This window comes from Lathamus discolor, chromosome 11 (genome assembly GCF_037157495.1).
Source record: "Lathamus discolor isolate bLatDis1 chromosome 11, bLatDis1.hap1, whole genome shotgun sequence".
In the NCBI taxonomy this organism is placed as follows: domain Eukaryota; kingdom Metazoa; phylum Chordata; class Aves; order Psittaciformes; family Psittacidae; genus Lathamus; species Lathamus discolor.
The window spans coordinates 15175206-15181205 of record NC_088894.1 but is presented as its reverse complement, the minus strand read 5'-3'; the positions used below and the strand labels follow the sequence as shown (position 1 = coordinate 15181205).

Genomic DNA, 6000 nt, shown 5'->3' with positions numbered 1-6000 from the left:
GTATATCACCTCATTCAATGAAGGCACCCAAAGGGCATGTTGCAAGAGGTGGCTGAGCTGCTCTTTCACTCCTGCCAAAAGAGGGAAGTCTCTTCACCACCCAGCTGCTGGTTAGATCTTTGCCAAACCAGTTCCCTCCAGACTGCAGCAGTGGTGAGCTATCAGAGCAAGTATCTCATGGGACTTCATCCCATCAGGTGTTGGCAGCAGTTCACAATGAAAATGAGATCCTTGCACCTAGGGTACTGTGCTGGCACCTTCCCTGCCAAGCAGTTCTATTTACCATGAGCTCCTGTTTGCAGTTTCTGAAGGATCTGGAAGAAATCACAAGAGTGGAGCTTATGAGGGGGGACATACTCCAGGCTTCGCTTTGTTACCATGTTGCCTCTTCCTAGCAAAATGGATGTGCCAGTGGGATTCCCTGAACTGATCCAGCTCTCATGTTAACTCTGGTAAGTACGTGTAAATGGAAGAATGAGCGTGGTATGTCAAATAGCAGTTCAGTTTTCAGTTTTTTGTAGCAGACCTGTGTGTCAGGTTGGAAAAAGCCTCTGCAGCCCACTTGGGTGGGGGTGCTGCTGAATTGCTTTTCCTGGTTCTTTATTTGCTCCATATTCCTTTATGTTGTATCCAGCTGTCCGGCCCGTGTTTCCTCACTCTGACTCTGCAGGTCACATAGCAAAGCCCCCCTTAAAGCAGTGTGTCTGTCACAATAATATGCTTCCAGTGCACAGAAAAGAAATCCGATAAAAAAGTGACATAATAAAAGATAAGCTGTATTAAACAAAAACGTTTTCTGTGTATCACACCAAAAGGTGGTGTATTTCATAACACAGCAGAGCACACTTCGTCAGGATCCCAGGGAAGAAGCAGACCTGCTAAAAGAATAACATTTTGGTGCCAGGGAAGTTATGCATTTAATAGACCTCCACTGTATTTTGCAGAGAGATTTACAGCTACACTCAGACTTGGCTAAAACGTAATGGCAACATGTTGTAGGAGCCAGTTCTCCTTAGGGCTTCATATTGCAACAGTGGAACTATAAATGATGTTACTGAAGTGGGAAGTGTCTGAAGGCAAGCAGGATGTCATTTCATTTGGGAGGTACTTTTGATTAGTCGGCCTGTCTGAATGCTGAGCTGTCCAGGAGAAAATCCCATCAGGCTGCTCTTTAGATACTTGAAGGGGAGGAAGTCTGTGCTTTACAAGCCTGGTTGCAAGGGATCCTGCTTCTTATCCACATCCACTCTGGCTAGAACAGAAGCTCAGAGAGAGAGTTGATTTTCATGCATGCCCCTATCCCCTGGCAGCTGCTGCAGTGCTGCCTTGCTGCGAGGCAGCTTGGATGGATGGGACAGGGATCACTGTCCTCTTAACCTGTCTCCTACTGGACCTTCTTTCCCAAGAGAAACTTCAGCTCAGTGTTTTAAATGAAAACTGTTCCTAAATCTGTCAGCCTCTAGTGAAAAAAACCCAAACCCAAAAAAGGCATGGTTTTTCGTGCTTGCAGTTGAGGATTTGGAAAATACAACCTACAGCATGGTGGAGATTGACAATCTCTTGCAATCTGTTTCATGGACACTTACTTTCTGCAGCATTCAGAAGGGAAAAGACCTGGTTGTCTGGTGCTTTTGTGTTACTTTGGAAGTATTTTGTGTTACTATAGCGGAACTGGAGTTGTTTGTAAGAGACAAAGCTGTAATTAAGTGTTGTGTAATCTGACTATAGGAGAAAAGCCAGTTTTATAAAGACATGCCTCACTTCTCTGCCCTTGCCTCCCCACATCTACCGGTCCCCACTCCAAAAGGAGACTGCAAAGGAAGAAGATGACTGAGTGGGACAGTGAGTGGTGCTCTTGGCTGGCACCAGAGGGGACCATGGCAACAGCAAAAAGAACTTAGTCTGCAGGGCCCTTCTACCTTGCAGTAGAAAATCTTAATGAGGATTTGTTTCATTTTGTGTTCTGAAGTCAGTAGGTTTGTTTTTTCTTCCCTCTCCTATTTTTGGAGTCGTAAATTTACAGTTTTCTCACCGTGGAAGGAAGAACTGGTTAAATGAAGCTACTCTGTAATGCAGGAGAGTAGAAGTCCTCCCTGGGCCCGGGGGTTGGCCGGGGTGTACATACAGCGTGTTGAGTGGTGGGGTATGGATCTGCAGTGCTGTCCATGTGCCTGGAGTGACGAGTGGGAGTTTTCACCATCAGCACTTAACACTGGTGCTTCAGGATCTATGCTGCGCTTGCAGGCTCATGGGGGAGGCTAAAATAGATTCTTGGCACATGGTCTTGGATCTTGGATCCTCTTTGCTTAATAGATTGCTCTGTCTCCCCAGCGATACCACTGCAGCTGCAAGCCTCAGCTGCTTTTTGGCTGAAGTCCTCTCAGTTTTAAGGAGAGAATACTGGATGGATCTCCTCAGCAGGAGCATGAGTGAATACTCTCTTTCCACTGCAGCCTGGGAGAGTCCAGTTCTGCTGACCTGAGGGACACAGCTCCTCATGTCCCAGGCTCTGGAGAAGAGAGAAATAGTGTGTGCAGAAGTTTGCAGTTTATATAGAAAAATTTTGAGGTCTCTGACCAAGAGGCTTTCTTGTGCTGCCTTTGGCTTTTGGAAGTTGCTGAGTTTATTTTTGTCTGTGTGAGCTGGCCTGTTCTTTTTAATATACAGCAAAGGTGGCTAGAGGCCTGGATAGGCACTTTTTTATATTTCATATAAACCTAAACAAATACATTCAATAAAGGTCCTTTCACCTCCAGGTTGGTGGTTTAGGTCCAGTTGTGCTTGGGAGCAGAACTGTTTAAGCAGTAAAAATAAAACATCTCCTGATTTATGAATAGAAGTGTCAAGTTTTGACTCATTCTGATTACTGGCATCATATTATTTGTGAACATTCAGACAACTGCCAGAAATTCATGAAACATGTTTGTGAATCCCAGAAGTTTCATAAACTTCAGCCTGAGTGATGATTTGCTTTCTGGTGCAGAAGTGGGCTGGCTCAGGCGGTATAAAAAGAACAGCTAGCTAGTGCTCGGGTCCCATAGTAATAATAATGAGATGCGAAGGCCCTTGTTTCTGTTACCCAAAAGACGGTGGCAGTTCTGCTCCAGTTTACACCAGACAGTTGCCATTTGCCCTGGGGAACTTGGTTTGACAAAGCCAAGGAAGAAGGGACCCAGCTTGACTTTCAAATCTTACACTGTTGTTGAGAAAAAGAAATATATCTGGGTTTTGCTTGAAATCTGAATTGTTGTATTGGAGAAACCATAGCGATGATAATGCAAGGTAGTCCTTGTCGAGTATGGGAGGTGGGGAAAAAGCAGGGCTGTGGCTCAGAGCTCTGTGCAAGACAGAACAGAGAGCTGCTTCCTGACAGAGAGCAGATCAGCAGCTCTTTGCATTTATCCTAGCATTAAAGTGCCTTAAAAAGCATGGGGATTTGGCAAATCCATATGGATTTTACTCAGGAGTAGAGATGCTGCAAGGGAGCTGGAGAGGGGCTTTGGACAAGGGCCTGTAGGGACAGGCCATGGGGAATGGCTTTAACCTGCCCGAGGGGAGACTGAGCTGAGCTCTTAGGCAGAAGCTCTTCCCTGTGAGGGTGCTGAGGCGCTGGCACAGGGTGCCCAGAGAAGCTGTGGCTGCCCCATCCCTGGCAGTGCTCAAGGCCAGGTTGGACACAGGGGCTTGGAGCAAGCTGCTCCAGTGGAAGGTTGACGTGGATGATGGATGACCTGGATTCTTTAGGTAGATGACCTGGATGCTCAGATCGACCTGAAGGTTGACCTGGATAACCTGGATGCTCTAGTGGAAGGTTGGACCTGGATGAGCTTTAATGTCCCTTCCAACACAAACCATTCTGGGATTCTATGATCCTATATAATGAGAGATTAAATTCAGGGCATAGCTGTGCTAAGATGACTGTCTCTCTAGCAGACCCTACCATGCACCTGTGTGGTGGGCTTTCAAAAGCTACTGGCGAATACCAGGCTGTGGGAAACTTGACTAAAAGCAATGTCAGTCTGTGTCCCACAGTCTTTCAGAGCTACTCTGGGACAAATGGTAAATGACATTTTAATTTTGGGTTTTTTTTGATGTGCTTTTCCTTCCTGTGTGTGAATTTTTATGTTTTCTCACTGCTTTCTCTCCATCTGCAGAAAGTAAAATGTAGCAAAGGTTATTTTAGCTACTCTGTCACAGTATGTAGTACTTGCCTGGGGAAGTTGCAGGATAGGGGTAACATGGCACGGTTTACTTCTGCTGCCACCTTGCATGTGTGACTTTAAGACATTACTTGTAATTTCTGTTGGTATCATAGATAATAGATCAGGTTCACAATATATTTGCTAAGTATTCTGACAGATGTGGTGCAATTAACAGACTGTAATCATTAGGTTTTGGAGAGAGGGTGACATATCAATATTTTAACTGCTTTTCCACTTAGAAACACATCCAAGTAGTGATTCCTCCGGAGGGATATGCACATGGATGAATGTACTTTGTGCGTGCCATTTTATATACATTCTCACTTTGCTTTCCAAGTATTAACATGTGTAAATCCCCTTGGCATGTGCAGATACGTGCAAGTGGGCTGTGCATCTGTAGCATTTATTTGCATACGGAAGAAAGCATATGTGGGATTGTGTGCACTGAGTTACACTTGCACTGAAGTCCTTTGAACGTTTGACCTTAGGTAGTATCTCTTCAAATCTGCAACTCAGTGATTCAGTTCCTTCTGCCTTAAAAATAAAGGCAGGGTGACTTTGGGTGGAGTAATCATCATATTATTTTAGGAAATAAACTCTTGAGGCATATTGCCCAGTTATGTCTCCTTTAATGTAGTAACATGAAAACCACAGGGATGGAGGAGCCAGTTTTGGTGGATGAATGCAGGTGTAGCTCAGTGGTGTATCAAGTTGATACCCAAGCCTTTGGTGAGCACAACCCATTATCACCAAGAAGATTATTTTTTCCACCCACAAAAAGCTGGCTACAACATGACACCACAACCTCTTTACTGTTGTAGGCCTCAGTTGTTTATTGTTGGGCAACAGACTTGTCCAACAGGTTGTGTTTGGCTCACAGGATTCTGGAGCACGAGGGAGGCTGCGGTGCTGCAGTGCCTGTTCCCCAGAGGCGTGTGGAATGTGGCCCAAAGGAGTAAGTCTCCTGCAGGTTATTCAGGATAGTAATAGTAATTAGCTGCTGGTAACGTTAATGCCTGCATTTGAGTTTTGAGGGTGGTTGAAATATGTAAATTCTGAGAACTGCTGTTCTTTTACAGTTTGGGAGGTCTTCTGATATTTTTTGTTTTGTCCAGTAGCTCCTAATTTCTGCCAGTAAATTCTATTCTATGTACATGGAAGTAAAGATGATGGCAATATTAGAAAGCATTTCCTGGGCATGCCAAAAAACCTAAAGAATTTTACCAGAGAAGCAGGTGAGAGCCTTGTGGCAAGCTGTCAGGTCATCTACCTGTGCACAGCAACCCTTGAGTTTTTAATCGTGATACCCCCATGCAGGCAGTCATGCCCACATGGGTTTCTTTGTTTTTCCTGTTTTGGAGAAATTGGAGGATCCATTTTGTGTCTTTTAGCTGCTCTAATTTAGGTTTCCTGCTGTTATAGCACTTTATTTAGGGAATAAAGTGATATAACTTTATTATATCACAGTACAGGTGGCAGGAATCTGAACTGAGTGCCTGATGCTTAAGAAGGTGAATAATGACTTGGAGAAGACCTTGTGTGTATCTTTTGATCTTTGGGCTTCAGACACCCCTTCACCCATAATTAACTTGTGTGTTGACTGATCACCTGAGTGATCAAGGCAGACTCAGTATGTCAGTGGAAACCAGGAAACTATTACTCTATGGCAAAACAGCAATCAAGCCAACTCGTCTATGATACAAATCAGATACCTGCAAGAACAAGTCACGTAATGGCAAGCTGTACTGGAGATGGATGATATCCTAAATCATTATCTTCAATAGCATCAATTATGTTT

General features: G+C 44.4%; 1 long non-coding RNA gene across 2 annotated transcripts in view; it reads left to right on the top strand.

Annotated features, from left to right (window-relative positions):
- The first annotated feature begins 324 nt into the window (after positions 1 to 324).
- The window catches only part of LOC136020349 (uncharacterized), a 92167-nt gene continuing 86491 nt past the window's right edge, over positions 325 to 6000 (top strand). For both annotated transcript variants that reach the window (XR_010615295.1, XR_010615294.1), the window contains exon 1: positions 325 to 452. This is a non-coding gene — a long non-coding RNA (uncharacterized LOC136020349). The remainder of the gene's footprint in view (positions 453 to 6000) is intronic.